Source organism: Heterocephalus glaber, unplaced genomic scaffold (assembly GCF_053883595.1).
Source record: "Heterocephalus glaber isolate CG9 unplaced genomic scaffold, H.glaber_assembly_v1.0 deba00001481, whole genome shotgun sequence".
In the NCBI taxonomy this organism is placed as follows: domain Eukaryota; kingdom Metazoa; phylum Chordata; class Mammalia; order Rodentia; family Bathyergidae; genus Heterocephalus; species Heterocephalus glaber.
Window position 1 is genome coordinate 16197010 of NW_028258317.1, and position 26561 is coordinate 16223570.

The window sequence follows — 26561 nt, forward strand, 5'->3', positions numbered from 1 at the left end:
CATCAACATAGTGACTACTAGGAATGCTGCATGTCACTTTGGAATCTGAAAGTGTGCTGCAGAATCAACATGGATGTTTTTCTACTATCTAGAGGAAGTAAATTATTAGGTAAGCGGGAACCCATGTTCACTTCAAACCTCTGGTTCTTGGTCTACATGTTGAAAGAAGGTATGGAGACTGGATAATAATAGCCTCACACCAAGCAGTCTGCCAGTAACCAGCAGTGCTCACAGGATGTGTCAACAAGTTTCCTTCTTAAGGCCTCCTTTCAGCTTCAGAATCCCTGCCCTGCTTCTCTTTCCTGAGTAGGTTTGCCATATTGCCTAAATAAATGACATAAGCACAGTCATATCCCTAATGTTACATTACATAAACAAGCCCTCTAAATCAATTCATCCACCCCAAAACATCTGGAGTTTTGTTGTTGTTCTTGTTTTTTTGTTGCCGTTTTGAGGTGGTTGGTTTGTTTGGGGTTTTGTTGTTTTGTTTTTTGAAATAAGGTCGCAACAGTGTAGTTCAAGCTGGCCTTGAACCCACTATGTAGCCCAGGCTGGCCTCAAACTCACAGTGATCCTCCTGCCTCCGCCTCCCAGAGTGCTGGAATTACAGGGATGCACCACTATACCTGGCTGAAAACATCTATGCTTTGAACTTGCTTATTTAAATTAAAATATATCAGTAGCAATAAATATTTCTATAGCACTGCTCTTGTAGTAAGTATTTATGTGTGAAGTGTACACCAGGGGGCACTGTTGTACCAAACCAAGTACCAGGTACAAGTCTGATTGCATAATCAGGATCTATGCGCTTATAAATGTTAACACTTGTGGCTTAATGTTGCTTCCATTTACAGAAAGTATACATTAGAGATCTGTGCACCAGCACAGACAGGCGAACTACAGCTCAGACTCATGCCTTCCTGTGTATACTGTTTACTTCCTAAAGAAAGGAACTTCTGAAAGTATAAGTGAGATTTTTTTTAATACTTAAATGTTTTTCTTTTAAAAATTGTATTCTCAAATGCAATTTTGTTTAGCTTTAAGAATTAAGCTCCCTCTCCATTGATTAAGACTGGTTCCTGCATGAGCTCAACTCTCACGTTCCTTCCACATACACATGTTCAGGGAGATTGGGCTACATCAAGACCTCCCCTTACCAATCAAAGGTTACCAGTGGCTTCCTAAATGTTAAGTCTAATGGACATTTTCCAGTCTTCATCTTGATGGACTTCTCTGTGGTCTGTGACACTGCTTGTTCATTTCTTCTTGTCTCTCAGTGCTCATTTCTTAAAAGCTGTATCCCTTTGGCTGTTGTGATACTTTTCTTACTATCCTCGTATCTCTCAGACTTTCTTCTCTCTCGTCTACATTTCTTTTTCTTGGCCCATCCCTTTATGATTAGGGCTCCCCTAATCTGTGGATATCTTCTCCACCCTATTTTCCCATTTCCCATTCTCTCCCTGGACTGATTGTAGTATCTATGGATTGTAGTATCTATATGCTTGTAGTATCTATTGTAGTATCAACTCTTGTTTCATTTCATTTTGTTTGTGGTGGTAGGGATAGAACCCAGGACTTTGTGCATGTTAGGTAAGTACTCCAACACTGAGCTATACCTCCAGACCCTTGATTCAACTCTTACTGGTTATGCCACTCAGACTCGTCTCAGAGAGTCTGTCTTATGCTTCCTGCTGAACCCCTCTTCCTGAACTTGCCTTACTGAATAAATACTCTAAAATATGAACTCATCACATTCCTCCCAGATTTGTTTCTCCTTCTGTATTCTTTAGCTCCACTGCAGGCCTACCAGGCCTCCCAGCACCCCAGTCAGAAACAGAGAAGTCATTCTTGGCTTATCCATCATCTTTCTCTTCATCTACTCCTAGTGAATGGTTCTTTTGTTTCTCCTTCCTCCACAGCCCTAATTCAGGTTCTGTCATTTGCATTTTCATGATCTCACTCCCAGATGTTCCCCCCACTTCCATAGTCAAACCCCTCCAAGAGGGGTCATTCAAATAAAAATCTGACTGTGGTTCTCTTTACCACTCATTCTGCCCATGCCTTGGAGCCCTTAAATGGCCTTCCACTGCCTGCAGAACAAAGTCCTGTCATACTAGATGCTCCCCACAAAACCTCAACCTGCACCTGCTCTGGCTTCAACTCTGATGATGCCTTTGCCCTTCATGTTACACTGTAGCAGCCTGGCCTGACTACAGACCCCATGTGGAAACAGACACCCCTCTCCCTGAGAGCCTCCTTCTACCTCCCTCTCTCCTCTCATGCCTCAACCTTCTGTCACCTCTTCCAGGAAACCTCTGCTGCACCTGGCCTGCCAGGAAGGTCCAGCCCTTCTTCCTAAAAGCACCTTGCTGAGCTCATCACCTCCCTTCCCCAGGCTATGAGCACACTCATGCTTGTGTGTTTTCCACTAGCCTGTGAGCCTCTTGGGCCCGCTTGTGTGTTTACTTCTAGGGCCCAGCACAAGGTAGAATAGATGTTTCCTGAACATAGGAGTAGAGAATAACTCCTGGGCTTGAGTGGTTGGATAGCTGGTAGGGACAGTCACCCAAGGAGTGAATGCTGGAAGAGGAGGTTTGGAAGAGTGAGGTGGGGAGAGGACGATGTACGGATGAGGAAGTCATCCCACAGTGCCTGGGACACACGTAGGGCAAATGTCCAACAGACAACATGGGTGATTGGGTCTGGAGCTCTACAGAGAGGTCTGGCTGGCTGGGTTTTGGACCATTTCATTGTGGCAGCTGTGACAGGCTGACTGGAAATCTCAGGAGGTCTCCTTTGTCGGGCAGCACAACCACTCTGCCCACCCCCAGAAGATGATTCCTCCCTCCAGGTTGGACCCCAGGTGAGAGCTTCCTCCAGATGGGACCCAGTGTTGCAGCCAGCAGAGAGTAGGAGAGCTAGTTGGGTGCTGGCCCAGCACCACCTTCAGGAACTGGCCCACACTGACCTGATGAGGCTCCATGTGGCTCCGAGCTGGAGAGATGCTGCTCTCCCAATTCCGGACAAACTGTGTTTTTAATGGATTAGGTTCAGGTCAGTATAAACTCAAGCAGGGTGAGAGCTGCATCCATATGCTTAGCATATGCACAAAGGGACCGCAATGAGGAGCAAGACTGACCTATACCCAGAGCACAAATGCCATCAGCAACTTGACCACCTAGATTCCAGTGGGGCCACTGTCACAGAGAGGCCTTGCCTGTCCCACAAGGACTAGCTCATCATGACTTCCTAGGAATTCACCACCTAGACTCCACCAGGAAGCAAAGACCACCCTGCAAGAAACGCCCCATTGAGATATGGAGGGCAATTCTGAGATCCCCAGCAACTATTTCATTAAGGTTCTCTGTGATCTGCACAATGCAGAGCTGCAGGGGCTGCTTGGACAAATGTCCACAGAGAAAGAGCAGGCTACCAGCAGAAGTTGAAACCTCACAGCTTTTCACAACAGCCCACTTGCTGGAAGTCCCTAGCTGAGCTTGCAAAGGTTTGTTCCTTGCTACTGGTCTGCCAACCAAAGGTTGTGCACTAAGCTCACCCAGAGTTGGGCCAGGTGGGCAGCTGCTCTGTGTAATGTGATTCTCCTTTGGGCCAATGAGCATTTCTTCAGGATTTTCAAACTGAGGGAGAAGGAAAAGGACAGTAACTTTAGTGGCCTCTCTTTTCTGCCATAAGGCCTGGAGGAGGAACACCCATCTGTAGGAAGAGAGAAGGATGAATCAGAAACAAGAGAAATGGAGATAAAAGGAGATTATTTTGACACCCCTCATTCCCTGGTTCCTGTTTCACCTGCAGCTCATTCCCCAAGCTCCACAAGATGCCCTTGTGTCCTTATCACACAGTTCCCAAGTTTTGACTCAGCTAATGTAACTCCAACTCACCCAGAAACCCATCATGGGGAATATGCTATGGTGTATCTACATGCCCATGGGTAATTTGTTTAATCTCTTTGGGCATCATTTCTTCATCAGGCTGGGATAATAAGATTTTCCCAGGATCAAAGGAACTACATTTAAAAATGTAGTGCAAGTGCTAACTATAGAACCACCCACATGGCAGGTTATAACTGATGCTTGTCCTGCTTATACCTCTAAGAAAACAAAGGCTCCACCTAAAGAGCAGGAGAAATGATTCTGGAATCATTCATATATTGGTGATAGATGGTTTAAGCCCAGCACTGAATGAAAAATCAACCCCATTGCCTCCTAAAAATGGACTAGAGCGTTCAATTTCTTCTGCAACTGAAGGTGCAACATTTTTCTATGTATTAGATTCTTAGGTTTACAGACCTAGACATTTTGTCTTGGTAAACATTTTTCATTGCCTATTAGGTATCCATTCCCTCGTTCTAAAACTTCTTAACCACCCACCCTTTGCACCACATGTTCAACAGGATATTGACTGCAGTTCTAGCATCAGAGTGGGCCCCTGGTGTTAAGCAATGGGTGGTTATGCCCATTTCCCTGGGCATGTGTTCTAAGTGGGGCAAATTAAGATGAATCTTCTGAGTCTTACTTAGAACATTGACTCAGAATTCCTCTGTTTTCTTGGATGTAAACATGAATGTGTGCATTCCTGATAGCTACCAATAGCCATCTTTCATGAGGGGCACGGCCTCAAGATAAAGCTGACCCCATGATGGCACAGGAGAATTGGAAAGTAAAAGGCCCTAGATGATGTTGTGGGTCTCCTTCATTGAGAAATCCCAAAGTCCACATCTCATTTTACTGTGGCCATGTGAGCCAGCAAAGCTCCTTTATGGTTGATCTAGTTTATCCATAACTGACACAATGAAAACATCTTCTGAGCCTTGTGATTTCATAAATAACAGCCATTTGCTAAACAGTGCCATGTGTTTAAACAAAGCAGCACTAGTATTAGATAGGAAAGACCATTCATTCAAATCTTTCTCTGGGTAAACAAGAGTTCTCAACCAGTCTTTCTTCCCAAAGCAACTACCCGAGTTGTCTGGTCTTAGCTATGACTTTTAGGTCAATAATGATCAGATTTTCCTGTTTCCAGAACCTCAGAATAGATGTCCCCAGATGCTCAGGACTAAATCTCTCAGCCTAGACTCCCACCTCCATCATCATTCAAACTACCCAGCTGACCAACCCAAACAAATTCCCCAGTGTCTCCCACCTTCTCACTCGTCCTTGCCCTTAGTCACCTAGTCTAACAATTTTACCTCCTAAATATTTCTCTGTTCTGACCCTTTCTTTATCCTTTTAATCACTGCCTCAGTTTAGGCCCTCTTCTTTCTCTCCTTATTACTAATCTATTATGTGATAGTGCTTTTTCTGATAAATTTCTTTTTAACAGCAAATCTTGCTGTATACCCAGCACACTGTAAAAGGAGAGCAATACTGGTGAAGCCCAACCGACCTCCATTGCTGCTTGACAAAGTTCCAGCTGGGGGAAAGAAAGGGTGGAACACATCGTACCCTCATGTTTTATTTTTCCTTGCCATAATGTTTATAATTGTTCCTCTGATCACAGGAGTCATTGTGTTTGTGACTAACAACAAACTCTCCATGAGGCAAATTGGTAATGATATATTGAAATCTGATCTGGCTCACAAGTCCCAAATTCCAGTTTCTCTTAGTTCTATTGCCACATCCACTTCTAAAGAAACCTCTCCTAAAACCCCCTCTGTTTCCCCACTACTATACCTCCCCCTCTTATTGTTGACATTCTTTTTACTAAAGGGGTCTTACAAAAGGATTGGAAGGACAGACTTTGGATGTAAGAAATAGTGGAAAATGAGAAATAGAAAGAACATTAAGACAGGTAAATGCGTTAAGGAGGCAAGTTACTCAATATTTCTCAAAGTGCTGTAAATATCTCCTGCTCATGGACTATGAACCCAAATGACATTTAGTTAAGATGAATAGAGGTATAGAAAAATAGAGAGCTAATAGCAAACTATATTAACCATTGTGCAGTTTCTCAAGGGCCAGCTGGCGACCACAAGTTTGACACTTAGTTGATTAAATCTTGCTTGTACCCCCGCTGATATAAAGATTATGATTAAGTTACTTTCTGTTCTGTTTAGGTGTGGGTAAATAAGGAGACAATTGTAATTTTTAAATATGTATTCATGACGTTCAATGAAATGAAACAGCTTAGAGAAATTGTACTTTGTTTAACATAAAATAACCTTTACTTCAATAGAAATTGCTAAGGCAACTTAAAATGTAAACATGTTCCACCCAATGCCTCACAGCTATTCCTTAAAGATATAAAAATAAATCAGACCCTGAGACTTATCAGAGGGAACCTGAACATTGCTTGTGAAGGTTCTTTTCTCATTGCCGGCCCAGGACATCTCCCCTTCCTACCCTACATCGACATTGACTGCAGCTGGTCTGTGGCACAATACCACGTAGCACATGAGCATTCTCATTAAATGGACTTTGGGGAATGATTTTTTTTGTTGTTGTGAAGGCAGGGTCTAGCTCTGTAGCCTAGCCTGGCCTAAAATTCAAGATCTTCTTGCCTCAGCCTCCCAAGGGCTGGGATTACAGGCATGTACCACCACACCCAGCTGAAATAATTTTTAATAGTGGCATAATCATTGTATGTGCCATCAGAATTTTTAAAATCATTCCCCTACTATTGAAAATTTGATTTGCTCCATCCTGAGATATAAGAATTGACGATCCCATTATTTTCTCTCTTGAATCCACCCTTCATATGGCTAATCTTGACATGTCAAGCTTGAGCCTCATTCATGGGTACCCCTCATCTACAGGAAGAGACCAAGGTTCTTAACAGGTGCCCAAGACCTCCCTTCCTTTCTTTTTTTCTCCCTTTCCTTCTTTCTTTTCTCTCTCTTTCCTTCCTTTTCTTATGCAGTGCTGGGGATTGAACCCAGGGCCTTGCACACACTAGCAAGCACTCTACCATTGAGTTATACTCATAGCCCTATACCTTGTACTTTCTAGTCTCCGTTCTTTCCCATCTCAACTTTACATTTTCACTCTAGAATTGTTAACTATTTATGAATCCCCTACACACACCCCATGTGGCTTCATACTCCAAGTTTTTCCCACATGTATTCCTCCTTTGAATCCCCTTTCAGCCTTCTTTGACTGGAGACCTTCTACTTATCCCCATGAGACTCAGCCAAAGACTCTTTGTCCACAGGAAGCTCTCCTTGACCTCTGGGCACCCCATCTCCAACATGGTACTTCTATATAATAATGCTGCCAACTCTGATTATATTTTCTCTATCTTTGATCATAAGTTGGTTAAGGCCAAGGATAATGGCTTAATGATCTTTGAATGTCTAGCATCATTCATACAGAATGTGCTTTTTTCTTTTTCTTTTTTGAGATGGGGTCTCACCATATACCCCAGGCTATCCTCAAATTCATGATCCTCCTGCCTCAGATTTACAAGTACTAGGATTACAAGTATGTGCCACTGCACATGGCTTTGGTATATTTTTATTTTGCACATTATTTATATATTGAATTTTGCATATAAGAGAAACAATGTAATTCAAGCCTGTGTGTCTGATTTATTTCACTGAACATTATGGTTTCAAGGTGCCCCCATTTTCCTACAAATAAGTCTAGTTTATCCTTCTTTGTGGCAAAGTAGTACTTCATTGTGTATAAATACCATATTTTCTTTATCCATTTATCTGTTGATGGACATATAATCTGATTCCAAGATTTAGCTATTATAAATTATGCTGCTATAAACATGGGTATTCATGTATTGCTATAATATGAATCTTCAATTCTTTGGGATATATACCTAAAAGGGGAATAGCTGGGTTAAATGGAATTTGTATTTTTAGTTGAATCTCCATTCTTACTTCCATAGTGGTTGTAGCAGTTTACAATCCCACCAACAATGAAGAAGAATTTCTTTTCTCCTGAGGCCTCTACAGCATTTGTTATTGTTTGATTTCTTGATGATGGCCAATGTTTCTGGAGTGAGATGGAATCTTAGTGTTGTTTTAATTAGTATTTCTTGAATGTCCAGTGATGTTGAACATTTTTTCATGTATTTATTGGTCATTTGTACTTAATCTGAGAAGTGTCTATTCATTTCAAATGCCTATTTTATAATTGGGTCTTTAAATTTGAGGGTTCTAATTTTTTTGAGTTCTTTATATGTTTTAGATGTAAGTCCTTTGTCTGAGGAGTAGCTGGCAAATATTTTTTCCCATTCAGTAGGTTATCTCTTCACTCTGTTGATTTCCTTTGCTGTGCAGAAGCTTTTTAATTTGATGTGATCCCATTTGTTGATTCTTGGTATTATTTCTTGCACAACCATGGTTCTGTTCAGAAAGTCTTTGCCTACACCTATGTCTCCGAGTGTTTTACCTATTTTGTCCTCCAGCAGATTAAGTGTTTCTATTTTAATATTTAGATCTTTGGTCCATTTTAGTTTACTGCATGGTAAGAGATATGCATCTAGTTTTAATCTTCAACATGTGGACAGCCAATTTTCCTGGTACCATTTGTTGAAGAGGCTCTCTTTTCTCTAGCAGAAGTATTTGGGCTCATGGTCAAAGGTAAGGTAGCTGAGTGTGCCTGGAGTTGTTTCTGCACCCTCTATTCTGTTCCATTGATCCACTTGTGTTTTGGGGTTGTTTGTTTGTTTTGTTTTGTTGCCAATATCAAACTGTTTTTAATCACTGTAGCTCTGTGGTATAACTTGAAGTCTGGGATTATGATGCCCTCTGTCTTGACCTTGTTGCCCAGAACTGCTTTTGCTATTCTAGGTCTTTTCGGTTCCATATGAATTTAAGGATTGCTTTCTCCAGTTCTGTGAAGAATGCTGTTGGTATTTTGATTGGGATTGCATTAAACCTGTATAACAGTTTTGGAAGTATGGTCATTTTCACTATATTGGCTCTTCCTATCCAGAAAAAGAGGATACCTTTCCATTTCATGATGTCCTCTTTGATCTTCTTTTTCAGAGTACTATAGATTTCATTGTAAAGCTCTTTCACCTCCTTGGTTAGGTTAATTCTGAAATATTTCATTTTTCTTAATGGTATTATGAAAGATATTGTTTTCCTAATTTCTCTCTTCATGAGTTTTTTTGTTGATGTACAGGAACAATACTGATTTTTAGTGTTGATTTGTATCCTGCTATGCAACTGAATGTGGTTATTCATTCTAGAAGTCATTTAGAGGATCATGTCATCTGCAAATAGTGATAATTTAACTTCTTCCTTTCCTTTCTTATCCATATCCCTTTAATTTCTTTCTCTTGTTTAATTGCTCTGGCTAATGTTTTGAGAACTATTTTAAGCAGGAGTGGTGATAGTGCATATCTTCATCTTGTTCCTGATTTTAGAGGGGAAGCTTTCAGCTTCTCTCCATTTAATAGGATGTTGGCCATTGATTTGGCATAGATGGATTTTTATCAGATTGAGATAAAGGCCTTCTACCTGTTATCTTCAGGGTTTTTAATCATGAATGGATGTTGGATTTTGTCAAATGCTTTTTCTGTATCTATTGAGATAGTGATATGATTCTTGTCCTTGCTTCTGTATGTGGTGTATTATGTTTATTGATTTTGGTATGAACCATTCCTGGAATGAATCCTACTTCATCATAATGTATAATCTTTTTTTTTTGTACTGGGGATCAAACTCCGGACCTTGTGCTTGCAAGGCAGGCGATGGAACCACTGAGCTAAATCTCTGGCCCTGTATGATCTTTTTGATGATTTGGTGTATTCTGTTTGTCAGTATCTTCTTGAGGATTTTTGCGTCTATGTTCATTAAAGAGATTGGCCTATAGTTCTCTTTTTTGGTTAGATCCTTTTCTGGTTTTGGAATCAGGATAACACTTTCTTCCAGGAATGACTTGGGGAGTGCTGCTTCCCTTTTGATTTCAATAAAGAATTTGAGGAGTATTGGCATTAAATTTTCTCTAAAGTTCTTGTAGAATGTGGCAGTGAATCAATTGAGACCTGGGCTTTTCTTGGTAGTTTTAAAAATTATTATTATTATTACTTCTTCAATTTCATTGACTGTTATTGGATTACTCTGGATTTTTATATCTTTGTTCAACTTTCGTAGTTCATACGCATCTAGGAATCTATTTCTTCTGTGTTTTCCATTTCATTAGAGTACAAGTTCTCAGAGTAGTTACCAATGATCTAGATTTCAGCAGAATCTGTTGTGATTTTGCCTTTTTCATTTCTAATTACATGAATTTGGGTCTTTTTTTATTTTGGTAAGACTGACTATGGGTTTGTCTATTTTGTTTATTCTTTCAGAGAACCAACTTGTATTTTTTTAGTCTCAATTTCATTAATTTTTCCTCTGATCTTTATAATTTCCTTCCTTGTACTAGCTTTGGATTTGGATTGTTCTTGTTTTTCTAGAAACTTGAGATGCATAATTAGGTCATTTATTTGAGCTCTCTATTTTTGTGATGTGGAAATTCACCACTATAAACTTCCCTTTTAAGACTGCTTTCATTGTGTCCCATTTGTTCCAGTATGTTGTACTGGCATTATCGTTTGATTGTAGGAAATGTCTAATTTCTTCCTTAATTTCTTCTGTGAATCATTGATTATTCAAGAGGGTATTATTCATTTCCATATTTTCATATAGTTTCTGTGGTTTCTTCTGCCACTGATTTCTAGTTTCATTCACTATGACCTGATAATATGCATGTAATAATCTCAATTCTTTTGCATTTACTTAAATGTGCTTTATGGGCTAGTATGTAGTCTATTTTGGAGAAAGTCCCATGTGCTGCTGAGAAGAATGTGTATTCTGTTGTTGGATGACACATTCTGTAGACAGTTATTAAATCTATTTGTTTGAAGGTTTGTTTCAACTCTGATTTTTCTTTGTTGATTTTTTTTGTCTAGTTGATCTGTCCATTTTGTGACAGTAGGGTATTCAGGTCTCCCATTACAACTGTATTGGCATTTGCCTGATTTTTCATCTCCATTAGTATTTGCTTTATGAAGTTTGGTGCACCAGTATTTGGTGCATATATGTTATAATTGTTATCTCTTCCTGAATTATTCCCTTAGCCAATATTATAGTGACCTTCTTTGTTTCTTCTGATCAGTTTTGGTTTGATATCCACGTTGTCTAAAATAGGATAGCTACTCCTGCTTTTTTTCTGGCTTCCTATTGCACGGAATATTGTTTTCCATCCTTTGGTTTTCAGTGTGTGGATTTTATTTTTGAATTAAATGTGTTTCTTGTATACTGAATATTGTTGGGTTTTTTTTTCTTGGTCCATTCTGCCAATCTGTGTCTTTTGATTGGGGAATTGAGATCATTCACATTGAGAGGTATTGACTTATTCCTGTCATTGATTCTTTTTCTGTTGCTGATTCTCTCATTTTCTTTCCCCTTTTGTTTATGTAATTTTTTTTTTTTGGTACCAGGGATTGAACTCGAGTCCCTGTGCTTGTGCAGCAGGTGGTGAAACCACTGAGCTAAATCCCCGGCCCTTCCCCCTTTTATTTAGCTGCTTGTCTTAGTTACTTTTCTCTCATTGCTAAGACAAAATACCTGTCACTCAAAGGTAAAGGGGGTTAAAAAAAGTAAAGGGGAAAGGGTTTATTTGGCTTACGGTTTGTAGAGGTTTCAGTACATAATTGGCTGGCTCCAATGCAGGGTGGTAGAGGGGCAACAGTTCATGGCAGAAGAAGACAGCAAAAGAAACAAGGGAACTCTTTCTGCTCCTTTCATCTTATTCAGATTACTTAGGTCAGGTAGCACTCACATCCTTAATCTTAGTGCCTTCAGGCCTACCATTGGACCTTGAATCAATCAATCACATACTCTAGATTCAGTCATCTCTGAAAAATCTCTACCTAAGACTACATGAAGCTTTGGGGGAACATCTAAACACAAGCCACAACACTGCTCATCTTGCCAGATGTATTTATTCTTTTTGACTTATTGTCATTGTTGGCTTCATTGTCTCTTTCTAGGATATGTTTGAGAATTTTTTGTAAAGCTGGTTTGGTGGTCATGACTTTCTTGAGGTACTCCTTGTCATGGAAATAGCTTATTTGTTCATCAACCGAAGAAAAGTTTTGTAGGACACATAAATCAGGGTTGGAAGTTGTTATCTTTTAGGGTTTAAAATATTTCACTCCAAGCCCTCCTTTCCTTTAAGGTTTGTGTAGAGAAGTCTGCTGTAATTCTAATAGGTTTACCTTTGTATGTGATTCATTGCCTTTCTCTAACAGCTAATTCTTTGCCAAACTGGTCATTCATGTTTTGTATTATTTTGTTTTGCTCATCTAGCTTTTTATTAGTGTTTCCCAAAAGCTCCTGGATCATTTTTGTTATTGGTTTAATTATCTGTTTAGTTATATCTTCTGTGATTCTACTGAGTATCTATTTGATCTCTTTTCTAACCTTATCTGTTATCTTTTGGAGTAACTTGGATATGTGGCTTATGCTATTCCACCTCTTAATGATTCCTGGATTGGCTTCGGCAGAGTTGGGAGTTTGGGGACGCATTTTGTTGCCTCATCTTCTCATGTTTCTATAGTGTTTGTTTGTTTGTTGTTTTTGTCCTGAGGTTTGTGGACACCTATAGTGTAAGACTTTGTTCCTAGTATAGAGATCTCTTTAGTTGCTTTTCAGTACTTTGGGCATGGCTAACTATAGTCCTTTGCCTTAGCTCAAAGATCTGATCACCTGGGCCAATTTGGGAGGGGAGAATGCAGTATAATTAGCCCAACAATCAAGTTTCCTGAGAGTGTACTCTAGTATTGTTAATGTCACAAGGGTAAGCTGAATGTTGGCTTACAGAGAAATAATGACAGTTATGTGACCCTGCTAATATTAAGCAAATCAGGTACAGTAGTATTGTCCAAGACAAACTGATATTAACATACCATAAGAACCAATTATATACTGCCCTTCATCCTAGAGAAATCCACAATTATGAATATGAAATGTGTCAGTTTTTTGAGACAAGGTCTTGCTGTGTAGTCCAGGCTGGCCTCACACTTGTGGCAATCCTCCTGTCTCAGCCTCCCAAGTGCTGGGATTACAGATGTGCATCAGCATCCTCAGCACAAGAGGAAAAATTTGAAACCTTAAACTATATGATAAGAGAAAGAGGAGAGAGAACTGATACAAAGGATCCTATCAGGAAGTAGAAGGATGTTTATAAAATTAGGTAAAGGTAAGAGAAAAAAAGTGAAGAAACACAGAAGATAAAAAGAGAAAAAATTATGTGTGGAGAAAAAATTAAAGGGAGAAAAGCTAAAAGGGAAAGAAGACACAATAAAGAAAGAAAAAAGAAGCAAGGAAAAGAGAAAAGAGCAAGGAAGAAGAACAAAAAAAATTGCCCAAACCCTAATAAAGAAAAGTGGAGTAAAGAAGAACCACCCCCCAAGACACACACACACACACACACACACACACACACACACAAAGAAAAACCAAAAACTTTTAAAAAGAAATTTATGATTTAGAACGTGTGGTTTTCTTCTGGGAGCTAGTTTTGGCACAATGTCCAAGTTAGGATATTTCCCCACAAATGCTAGTAGATAAAGAAAGCAGTCAGACCCCAGATCTGTGCTCGATGATGGTACCAGCAGGTTGCAGCATTAGGGAAGAGATACCAGTCCCATGACTTTTGAATCCAGCTTATCTCAGGGTAAGCCTGGCCTCTGGCTGTGGGGGCAGGGCTTGTGTCCTTTAGCTCAAATCCCTCAAGGAGTCTCTTTCCAACTCAACTGTGGTTGTCTTCCATGGCTCTCATTCAGTCACTGTGGAAACATTCATTACATGGGGAGCCCTGAAGTGAAGGCATCATGTGGCTACTTTGAGTTCCAAGTTCAATCAGCCCTTCCCCAGAATGTTGTCCTACCAAGCACTCTCTCCAGGGATATTGTGGACACTTGGACTGGAGTCACTCACCAGCTGTTGCCTGTCAAAGGACTCACACTGGGGCAGAATCCTGGATTCTCCCTGCAGCTCAAAGCACCCACTGGCCCATTCCACCACCATGTGTCTCCCTGAAGCCCTCTGGAGTTCCCAGCTTTCACTTTTTCTCTGTAGATTTCCTCTTTCCCATAAGCCAAGAGGCAGGGAGAAAGTGTAGATTGTCCCTTCCTTTGTCTGTATTGTGTTCTGTCTTCAATTTCTCTGTAAATTTTACTTTTTCTGTCACATCCTTCCTGGTTTCTGGAGATCTACTTCTCTGTCTGTCTGTCTGTCTCTCTTTCTTCCCCAACTTGTTATTTTCCAGCGTCTGGATTTTGGCAAAGCTGAGTTGCTGTTGCTTACCACTTCACCATTTTCCAAGAAGTCCTGGCATATACTTAATAAAATTGTTTTTGGTATTTTTAAAACCAAACAGAGCTTTTTTCTAGTGGTGTGGGATAGAGGGACATCACCAGTTTGAACACACCACTGCGCAAAAGCTTGCCATAATCCCAGGCCTCCTACAGAGCTATGTGTGAACTGTGGACAGTGGGGGTCACTGGAAAGTGGATTACCCTCTGAGAAAGTCATCTCTCCCCAGAGTTCTCTCTCCTCCAGGGAACCTGACACATCTGTAGAAGACTTGGTGGTCCTCATGGCCTTATCTTCAGCTGCCAATTGACATGGCCCAAATCTCAAGGCCCCCTTCATGACATCATCAATGGATCCATAATGATGGTGGTGGCCAGAAAACAGACGTCCTTTCTGGCCGACTATTTGGGACCTTTGTTCCCCTCATCTATCTCGGTTGTTGGAATGAAAGGACTAGTAGAAATGCCAGCCAAGACTTCACCCTTATACAGTTTTTTAGGCCATATAATTTTCACTCACTCTTTCTTATTACCCTCCCCAGTACCCCACATCCCTTTTAGGGAGAGATATCCTCCATTGGTGCTTGGGGGTATCTATATATATTCTCACTTCCTTCTGAGCCCTTGCTTATCCTACCCGTGGTAGCCCCTAATGAGACTCTCCCCTCTGAGGTGATCCAAATCATCAAATCACAAGTTGACCCTATTTTTTGGGACACAAAAAATTCTTCCATAACCTTATACAACCAACCCCTCAAAAGTCTTGAAGGACCCTACTCAAGCTGTCACAGTCAACCAACATCCTGTTAGCCTCAACAGCCTTCTTAAAAGCCAAAATTCTCATCTCTACATACTGTCACCCAAACACTCCCATCCTTCCTGTAAATCACCTGATGGCTCCTTCTGATTAGTCCACAATCTCCAAAAGATTAATGAAGTGTTGTTTCCACACTCCCAGTGATCCTTAAGCCCTATACTCTCTCACCCATATCCCCCCCCCACAATACTCAATACTTTATTGTTTTAGACCTTAAAGATGCCTCACTATTCCCCTCTGCCCTGATTCCCAACAACTTCTTGCCTTTACCTGGATAGAGGCCAGATCACTGTTCATCCAACAACTCACTTGGACAGTTCTTCCCCACAGATTTTGGGATAACCCCTACTTCTTTGGCAAAGCATTACAAAAGGATCTCCACTGTCTTCACCTTACCCCCAGCTATCTGCTTCAATATGTCAATGAGCTTTTGCTTTGCAGCCCCTCAAAAAAAATGACTCTAGATCCCACACTGTCTCCCTTCTTAAATTCTTGGGGGGGCAGGAAGGGATACTGTGTCTCAGAACACAAAGCCTAGCTGGTACAGCAAGAGATCACTTACCTCAGCCTTCAGCTCACCCTTACCATTGACTGCATATTCCCTTCCCAAAAATAGGCTATTAACAATCTTCTTTTCCCACCACAAAAGAAAATGTCCTTTCCTTCTTTCGGCTTCTTGGCTGTTTTAGACTTTGGATTCCAAATTTCCCACTCATTGCAAAACTCCTTTATGAGCCTTCCCCTGGAGATCCCCAAGACAGTGTGCCAGAAACAGACTTAATTCCCATTTCCTTTGAGCCCTCAAATGAGCACTCCTTAAGGCTCCCTCTTTGGTCCTACTCAACCCTAATAAATCTTTATTTCTTTTTCTAGTCAGCAAGAAAGGACAACCATTAGGGCTACTTGCATAGCCATTTGGAGACTCCTTCTAGCCTGTTGCCTCTTTATCCAAACAGCTCGACCTTGTAATAAAAGGTTGGTGTCTCTGTTTACAGGTCTTAGCGTCAGCTGGACTCCTTATCCCCAAGGCCCAAAAGATTACTCTCCACCAGCTCCTACAGGTACACTCTTCAACAACATCTCCAACCTTCTCAGACACCATACTTTAACCCTTTTCTCTCTGGCCAGAGTTCAAGTCCTACACTTTCAGCTCCTACAACCCTCAGTTTACCTTCTGCTGCTCATCTTTCCTAAACCCTGGCAATACCTGAATCCCCAGATTCCACTTCCAACATGAGTGGACTGAGCTTCATATAAACTTGGAGTTTATCCCAAGGTCTCTCAACTGGTTTATTGATAGAAGTGTTTGAAAGGCCACACCTTCCCAGGAAGGGTATACCATCATTGAAGGCTATCATAATAGCCAATCCTCCTACTCTCTCCAAGAAGTAATCAATGCAGCAGCCCTTCCCACAAGGACAGCTTCACAGCAGGAAGAACTCATCACACTCACTAGAGTTCTCACTCTCACAAAAGATAAAGCTATCAATTTTTACACAGACTTTAAATATGCATATAATATCCTACACTCAAATGCCCAAATCTGGCATGAAAGAGGATTCCTAACTTCAAAAAAACACCTCTATACAAAATGGGCTCCAAATTCAAGACCTTCTAGAGGTGGCTCTTCTATCCCACAGAACCACTGCTATTCATTGCAAGGCCCATCAAAGACCTAACTCACAGGATAAATATCTCCAACATATCATTTGTGGAAATAATGAGGCTGATAGAGTAGCAAAACAGGCAGCTACCAACCCTCTCTCAATCCCCCAATTCCTGTTCCCTCTTATATTTTTCTACTCACACCAAGAAATAACTACTCAAAGAACAGGGGACATGGACAAGAGGAACAGTGGTGGTTTCTCCATGAAAAAATAGTCCTTTCTGAAAGCTTGCAAAACAAATTCCTTTCATCTTTCAAGTTCCAGTTCCTTCCACCAATTCCATGTCAGATCATTCTCTCTGCTCCAAATCCTACAGACTCAAATACATCTCACCCCTAGTTTTAGGATCTCTCTGAAAAAAAATGATTGCCCAATGCTCCATATCCCAAGCCACCAATCCCCAGAGCAACCTTAGACCTCCTCCCTTCCCCATCCATCAATTTTGGAGATCCCTGCCTGGAATTGACTGGAAAATAGACTTCACTCACATGCCTCACATAAAAAAAACAAAGATACCTCCTTGTCCTAGTTGATACCTTCACAGGATGAATAGAGGCCTTTCCTACATCAAACAAAAGATCCTCCACAGTAGCACACATCCTATTCACTGAAATCATCCCCCTTGTTGAACTCCCAACCTCGATCCAAATCAATAATGGACCTGAATTTACCTCACAGATCATCCAACAGGTAGCCTCCTCCCTAAATATAACCTGGAAGTTCCACATCCCAAATCAAGCCCAGGCCTCAGGTAAGGTGGAAAAGGCTAATCACCTTAAATTGAGCCTAACCAAGTTTTCCCTCCAGGTCCACTCAGACTGGAATAAACTCCTACCCTTAGCCCTTTTCAAGTTATCTTCCCCACAAACCTCTTATGCTCAGCCCTTTTGAGATTCTTTTCAGGAGGCCTCTCATTGTCTTCATTTTCCCCACCTCCAACTCAAACCTACCCTTCTCTTCTTCAAATTCCTGAACACCCTCAGGCATCTCATTTGGAACTGAAAGAAAAATAATTTATTGAAAAGAGTATCCTTTCCCTCATAAAATATGCATATATTTATACTTGAAAAAATATACACATATACTCTCTTCTGGTCCATTGGTTGATATGTCTATCCTTATACCAATAACACACTGTCCCTATTGTTACAACTTTAGGCCAACTCTTTAAGTTGAGTAACATTCATTTCTTTAAAAAATTTTTTTGTTATTTTAAGTCCTTAGTCTCATTCACAATTTTGGAATCAGCTTGTCAGTGTCCACATAAAGCCACATAAAGGCTTTTATTGGCCTATATGGAATCTACAGAACAACTTGGAGCAAACTGACAATGTGACAGTATGGAGTCTTAGTCTGTTAATGTGGCTATAACAAAATACTGGGGTATTTATAAAGAACAGAAATTTGTATCTCATGGTTCTGGGGGCCAGAAGTCCAAGATCAAAGCAACAGTGGGTCTGGTGTTTGGTCAGGGCTGATCTTGTTGCTTCCAAGATGATGTCTTGTATGCTGTGTCCTCTGAAGGGAGAAAGAAAAGCAAATGTGACACATGCTCTGTCCTCCTGCAGTCGAAGACTTCCAACACAATGTTGAATATAAGCACTGAAAGTAGATACTGTCTTGTTTCTGATCTTAGCAGCAACATATTCAATCTGCTACAATTAAATGTTAACTTTAGTTTCCTTTCTAATTTGTCACTGTTCCCTCAAGCCCTTTTGTAAGGTCCTAGTTCCGTCTTCCAGGGCTCTGTCTTCACAACTCAATCACCTCCGACTGGTCCCACCACTTGATACTATCACTTTGGTGAGCAAGTATGGACACATGAACCTTGGGGGGCCACATATAGGCCCTAGCAGTCCTTTAATCCATGACTCCAGTAGGTCTCTCCATTTATTCAGGTTTTCTTTTATTTCTCTCAGCAAATTTTACAGTGTTCTGTATATAGGTCTGCATGTATCTTTTAAAATTTACCCCAAAATACTGCACTCAAAAATACTACTATAAATGATCCTATTTTATTAGCTTCATTTTTCAATTGTTTGATACTCATATATGAGCCAATTTTTTTTTAAAAAAGTAGAATACATTTCAAGAAGACAAGTTGAAAAATTAGTCATAGAAGGAAAAGGCCCTATAACTCCTTGATGTACATTCTAAAGCCTCACGTCTCTGTGGAAGGTCACTGCTGTACAGCGATGAAAATACCTGGTGTCTACCACAAGTAAAAAGCAGTCTACTATAATCGTTATTTTGTAGAGAAATGCCCTGATTCCTTCTCATTTCAAGGTTCATTAGGGCTAGAACTCTTGTTTTCCAACTCAATGACTCATTCTCCCCAGGATGAAAAAAAAATGCTGAGGATGGAATGACACTTGGAAAAGGTATCTTTTCATTTAATTACATTTCCTAAGAGTAATATTCGCCTCGTACCATTTATGCTCATGGTGACACCCTGCACATACCGCTTCCACCTATCATTGATTTTCCAGGTAACAGCACGAGGAATTCTGCATTACTGGCCTGGAAATTTAGGCTCCAAGGGTAGGAAAGCATCTCTAGAAGGTGGCATGGAAGGGGGCTGGGAGCATAGCTCAGTGGTGGAAGCTTGCATGACACGTGCAAGGCGCTGGCATCCATCCCAGGACCGAAGAGGGCGAAGTACACAGGCGAGGGGCGCAGTGGTGTGCTCCTGTAATCCCAGCACTAGGGAACTTGGGAGGCTGAGGCAGGAGGATCCCTTGAGTCCAGGAGTTAAGAGGTCAGCCTGGGCAACATAGTGAGACCCATCTCCAGCAGCCTGCTTTTCAGCTAGAAGGATTTCTATCTCCTCTTCCTCCCTCAATAATAGTGGTTGAGCCCAGGGTCTTCTCATTAAGCTACACCACCAGCCCTTTAAAAAAATTTTTTTTGTCCTGAGGCAGGGTTTTGCTAAGTCAGTAAAATGCCCAGGATGGGCGTGAATTTGCAGTCTTCATCCTCAAGGTGTTGAGGTGCGGATGGGACAGGATGCAGGGTCAGCTCCCAGGAGAAGCGCTTTAGGACCCGATTCGGAGGCACCCCTCCTCCTGAGGGGTAGGCAGGGAACTCGGGTTCGGCTAGCACCTGGTGCTGCCGGGGACGGCAGCTCTGCGCTCCAGCGATCATGTTTGGTGGCCTCTGCGCATGCTCGGTGACCTCGGCGGGCGGGAACGCGGTGGCAAGGCATGTCACGGGCTTCCAAGGTGGCGCTGGGCCTCTCCGTGCTGCTCACCGCGGCCACTGTGGCCAGTGTGCACCTAAGGCAGCGGCAGGACCGGCAGGCCGGTGAGCCAATTGATTTTTGACCTGTATTGACCTGAGCTTGTTTGCTGATATCACATAAATGAGGAATATCTCTGTAGATTTTATTTTCTGCATAGATGTGTTTGTCATCTGTGAATACAGTTTTATCTCTTTGCAATTGAGACGTCTCTGATTTGTTCTTTTACTATGCTGCCTAGGACTTCCAATGCCAAATATAAGCACTGAAAGTAGATATGTATTGTTTCTGATCTGAGTAGGGAAGCATTCAAACTACTGCTAATAAAGAAGTTAAATTTAGTGTTTTGGTGAATGTTCTTTATCAGATTAAAGAATTTCCCTTCTATTCATGGTTTTCCATAAGTTTTGTGTGTGTGTGTGTGTGTGTGTGTGTATACATGTAGTTTTATTGTAACAAAGCAAATTGTACACTTTGAACATTTAAAACTCTGCATCACCTTTTCCTTTCCAGTGGGGGAAAAAATAATTTTAAAATAAACCAACAAAATTACAATAGAGAATGTCAATTCCAAATAAGACCCTACAGGTTCTGCCGATTCTCCCATCGAGTGGCAGAGCTAAAGACATCATTAGGTGAGAATTTTATTTTAAAACTCATTTTAAACTGCAAGGATGTCCACTAATGTCACAATTAAACATGCCAAAGGAGAAGCCATGTTGTCAAATGCCCGTTTAACTCACCCAAACATCTCAAACCCACCCTTTCCTGACCTTCTCTACCCTATTTTTGAAGTTTCTTTTTTTCTTTTTTTAAACAAGAGAAAGTAAGCAGGTGTATGTTTAGAAATGCTCACTATCCATATTCACATAGAGACACAGTGTAATCTGAGTCCAATATACAGAGAAAGGAGGAAAAAAAGCTAGAATTCTACGCACTACTGCACAGGGGCCAAGCACGCTTCAGCTTCCAGCAGAGCAAAGGGTGCAGAAGTGTTTTCTTTTTTCCTACAGAGCAAGGTAGTGTTGATTCCATACAGTTTCTTCCATGTTTGCAGCACACCCACTGTTTCTCACCAATGTGGAATATGGCTGTTCACTGTAAGGCATGACTCCTGCAGCCATGGTAATCTCAGAGTCACAAAGACTGACCTTTGTCGCCTCTGTCTCCGCCGCAAAGATGGCACATCCCTCACACCTGCTGCTTCTGGCCACCGCACATGGAGAGCAGCGTGCGAAGACCCAGATGCAGGCGCGGGTGGGTGCTGCCACAGTGGCCTCATTTGGAACTATGCTGACTACACCCTTCCAAAACCCTCCAACAGCCTAGATATCCTCCCCCCCTCCATCCCTACAACCTAGAGACTGGCTATATATAAAGCCCCCCCACAACCCCTCTCAGGGATCAAAACCGAAATGGACAAGGCTCTTTCAAGTAATCCTGACCACCCCAACAGCAGCAAAATTATAAGATCATTCCTCCTGGATCCACTTTTCTTGTCTATAAAAGGCTCACCTTTTCCAGTGCACATGAACCCATGTCCCTGAGGATTACCAAGCTGCCTCCTGTGACTGAAGAGATTGAAGACACAGCTAGACATTCCTGAGTCTCTCTCTTCATAACTTTGCCCATTTCTTGACCATCCTAATAGAAGAATCTCCCCATTATTTGCCCTCTGACTCCCTAGACACCATAATCCAAGACCTATGGCTACAGGGAAACCTCTCAGACTTCTCTCCAGGACAAATCACCACAATTACTTCCTGTGTTCTCCTGCTCCAATCCTTTCTGGCTCAATATTACTCATTCTTTTAACCCCTAACCCCACAACACAGATTCTTCCTAGATATCTCTGTCAGACACTCCCACATGGCTAAAATATCCAAATCTTTAATGGAACCATCCAACCACCCTTCTGGGTCTGCCTTCATCTTTCCCAGATAGCAGATTCAGTACTCCCTGCTCCCCTTGGAACATGGATAAACACTTCTGCAGGGCTACACTCTATGGAGACTGCCAGTCCCAGGGGCATAGCCCTAGCTGGAGGATCTGACATCAGACTCCCAGGGGCACTAAAGGGTATTATACAAGGCCTTAAAGGCTCACCAACTGCTGCAGTAGGCCACAACCAGTCCCTGCCAAAATGGACTCCATCTAACCCAACCTGCTCTCTGTGCATTTCTCAAACCAAACAAGATCACTTTACCCCAGTTGGCTCTTTAGACTCCTCCCTCTGCAAACCTACTATCTATCTCCTCCCACCTTCTGACCACTACAACTTTAACCATCTTGGAACTCTATTACCAGTACCTGGGTCCACTTCATTGCAGGGCAGCCTAAATGCTGTCATATCTGAATATTGTCAAGACAGGGGTAAGGACCCTCTGAAAGACACTCTCCTAGCCCATGGAGGTGCCCCCCCAAATGCAAACACCTCAATATGCCTGCCTGACAGCAGAGTCTTCCTAAACCAAAAATTTGCCACTCTTAGCCAAGAGGGTCCTGCAATATTACAACCAGCCCCACCCATTTCCTCCCCAACACCTGCAACTTTTAGTTCCTCTTTCTACATGTGGCACAAATTCAAGGCAGTCTGACATTTACTCCTAACATGCCCCCAGACATCTTCCTGTCCTGATTTGATCTCATGCATGGATTTCCCTAGAGACAGACATCTTCGGGGTGTGTGCAGACAAGGCATACATTTGGCTACCTACCCACTGGACTGCAACCTGTACATTAGGCCTTTTCACTCCCACCCTTTCCTTAGCAACATCCAATCTACCCATCCCTATCTCCTCCATAACCCATGTCAAGCCACAATGTACCATACAACTGGTCCCCTTAATGACCACCCTAGGAATAACCATAGGAACTGAAATGGGGATCAGAGCCCTGGGAGACTCTTTCAGAATTCACCAGGCTGTCAAAAGAACTCACTGAGGCTGGGGATTTAGCTCAGTGGTTCCATTGCCTGCCTCACAAGCCCAAGGACCCAAGTTTGATCCCTGGTACCAAAAAAAAGAACTCACCAAGGAACTCAAAGAAGTCTCCAACCAACTGGGACACTTGCAAGATCAAGTGACTCTCTGGCTTCAACTGTTCTCCAAAACTGCAGAGGCCTTCGTCTCCTGACAGCTTCCCAGGCCAGCATTTGTGCTCTACTCCAAGAACAGTGCTGCCACACCAACAAATCCGGTCTCATCAGAGATAGGGTAAAGTGCCTTCATGAACAGGCTTTCAAACTCCTTCAAGCTTCTGTCAGTGATCTCTTTTCCCTTTCTCTTCATTGGCTCTTACTCCTCCTGGTTCCCTTAATGCTTATTATTCTTTTCCTCCTTTTTCTCCCCTGTGTAATTAATCTATTCTAAAGATTTTTTCAGGAACAAATAGTAGCCATCTCCCCAGCAACTACTCTCAAGAACACCCCCGAACAGCCTTCCTTCTCCAAAACATCAAAATACAAAACCTTCATTTCCCCCTCTCAGCAGTAAGCAAGTAACCAAGAAAAGAATGACAGCCCCCTTTCCTATACCCCTTTAAAGTCAGGAATGATAGAGGAACAGGGACAGCCCAGATGCCATCTTAGAGAAACGTAGGTCTTGTTTTACTTAGGTCACAGAGGACACACCAGTAGGCCATGAGCCCACTGTTTCTCTGACCCATCCCCTCAAAAGCCCACCAAAAAATGCTATAAAAAAGCCTCTTATCTGTATGAGACAAGACACCTTCTCAGTTCTTGCACAGCTTCACAATAAACCTGCTTGGGGTATTGACTTTGCCTCCCTCTTCCCACTCAATGTGAGAATCACTGAAAGAGGCACCTCACTTGCTAACACTTGGCCAAAGGACTGATAAGGATGAAAGTCATAGGGTCAGGCCCTGGCAGTTGATCAGGTCATCCTTCCAGAAATTAAGCCTTTCAGGTTGCCCTTCTTAACAACAGTAGTCCTGAATTTCTGGCCTTATGTTAAAACCACACTGGAATACATTGTTAGTAACTGTTAATTGCAGAGATGGTTGGACATTATAGAGGCCCTGAGCTGTCATGTACACTTCAAGATAATTTCTTTTGGCCCCGTCTGGCAGCCAGGGAGACCCCGCACACCGCTGCCAATGCCCCAGCAGAGAAGCTGAGGTCAACAAATTTGAAATATTTAAACTATTTCCACAATGCAGACAATTAAATGCGTTGTTGTGGGCAATGGTGCTGTTGGTAAAACATGTCTCCTGATATCTTATACAACAAACAAATTTCCATCTGAATATGTACCAACCGTTTTTTAACAACCATGCAGTCACAGTTATGATTGGTGGAGAGCCATATACTCTTGGGCTTTTTGATACTGCAGGACAAGAGGATTATGACAGACTATGACCATTGAGTTATCCACAAACAGATGTATTTCTAGTCTGTTTTTCAGTGGTCTCTCCATCCTCATTTGAAAATGTGAAAGAAAAGTGGGTGCCTGAGATAACTCACCACTGTCCAAAGACTCCTTTCTTGCTTGTTGGGACCCAAATTGATCTCAGAGATGACCCCTCTACTATTGAGAAACTTGCCAAGAACAAACAGAAACCTATCACTCCAGAGACTGCTGAAAAGCTGCCCCGAGATCTGAAGGCTGTCAAGTATGTGGAGTGTTCTACACTCACACAGAAAGGCCTAAAGAATGTGTTTGATGAAGCAATATTGGCTGCCCTGGAACCTCCAGAACCGAAGAAGAGCCGCAGGTGTGTGCTGCTATGAACATCTCTCCAGATCCCTTTCTACACAGCTGGTGTTGGCATCATACTAAAAGCAATGTTTAAATAAAACTAAAGATTAAAAATTAAAATTCATTTCTGCAATAATGACAAATGCCCTTCACCTACCCACATGCACTCATGTGAGACAAGGCCAATAGGTATGCCCCCCACCCCTCCCAGTACTAGTTAATTTTGAGTAATTGTGATTGTCAGAAAAGTGATCAGTACTAGTTTTTGCTTTGTTGTTTCAAAAAAACTTTTTTTGTTGTTGTTTAAAAAGTAAGGCATGCTTGTGATGACTCTAACAGACTAATTTGAATTGTTGAAGCTGCTCCCTGGTTCCACTTGAGAGTAATCTGGGACATCTTAGTATTTTCTTTCCTTTCTTTTTTTTGGGGGGGAGTGTGTGTATGGGTTTTTTAGTCTTGTTCTTTTAGTTCATTAACCAGTGGAAAGCCCTTAGGGGAGAACAACGGATTGATTCCACATTCTACTTCCTAGATCTAGTTTAGAAAAACGTGTTCCCTACCTGGTGCTCTTAGGAAGGAGTATAGTAAATGCCTCATTTAATAATATACTCTTTTTTGAAAGTTGCCTTTTTTCTCTACACTCTCGAGTAGATCAGTATTTGATGAAACTCATGAAAGTGGGTGGAAGCTGTCTTGCCCCTCCTCTTTTCTAGGATGCACTCTATATGTGACTGTGACTTTCAAGGAAATTTGTTTGCCATTTGCTAATTTCTTTTTTGAAGTGAATTTTAACTTCTTTCACTGATAAATTAAGAAAACTATTGCATCTTTTGAAATACACCAAATGGATTGAGTTTGTAATTAAAAAATTTTCCCTCTGTCAGTCATTGTCTTATATGCTTAGCATAGGTTTGCAACTCAGTGGTGTTTGGTGTTCCTAGAACCCAGCTGAAAATCTTACACACAGAGGAAATATTAGGGGTGGTGCTACAAGACAGATGCCTGGGGGATAACTGGCATCCTCTTTCAGGTTATGAGGATGCAGGCCTGCTTCATTAAGAAGCTGGGGGTGGGTGGGGGCGGGGAAGAACACTTACCAACATGAGGACCAGCTAGGGAAATCCCCTTATTTCTGTTTTGCATATGAGGAACCCTATAGCAACCGGTTGAGGCTCTCTAGTTTAATAAAGATCATACAAGGAGTCTTATGAAGACTGTTTTAGTAAATGTTAATAGGGATTTTATCAGCTTATTTTTGTTACAGATTCCAAGTTTTAAAATGTTTAGGTAATTTTTTTCACCTTCCCCAAAATCCTAATACTTGTAGATTACATTAGTGTTGAACCAATGCTTTCTCATGTCTCAATCTTTGTATATGCATTCTTTTCAGATGTATTAAACAAAAGCCCTTCACACACACACACAAAAAGATAATTTCTTTTTTACTAGGGAAAATGGCAAGAGGATGACAATTGGTAGCCAGATTATTTTACACAAGAAACCATGCCATAAGGCAGGGAATTATCTTTTACTATGTAATAAATTTTCCTAATACTTGGCAGCTTAAAATATAAACATTTAGCCTGTGACACAGAGTTGGAGGGCGAGAACTTCAGGAGTGGCACAGAGAGTAGTTCTGGCTCTGAGGTTCAAACCTCTGAGCTGGGACTACAGTGTCAACTTCAACAGTCACTCTCAACTGTCAGCAGCTCTCAGCTCTTCACCTGTAGGTGTCTCCCCAGAGCTACATAACATGCAGCTTGATTTCCCCAAAGCAAATGATACAAGAAAGAAAAGAGCCAAGCATAGTGGCACATGCTATAATCCCAGCACTA

The 26561-nt window shown here is 41.6% G+C and overlaps 1 pseudogene; it reads left to right on the plus strand.

The window, feature by feature from the left end:
* The first annotated feature begins 24154 nt into the window (after positions 1-24154).
* On the plus strand, positions 24155-24759 carry LOC101705537 (cell division control protein 42 homolog pseudogene; annotated as a pseudogene).
* Positions 24760-26561: the final 1802 nt, after the last annotated feature.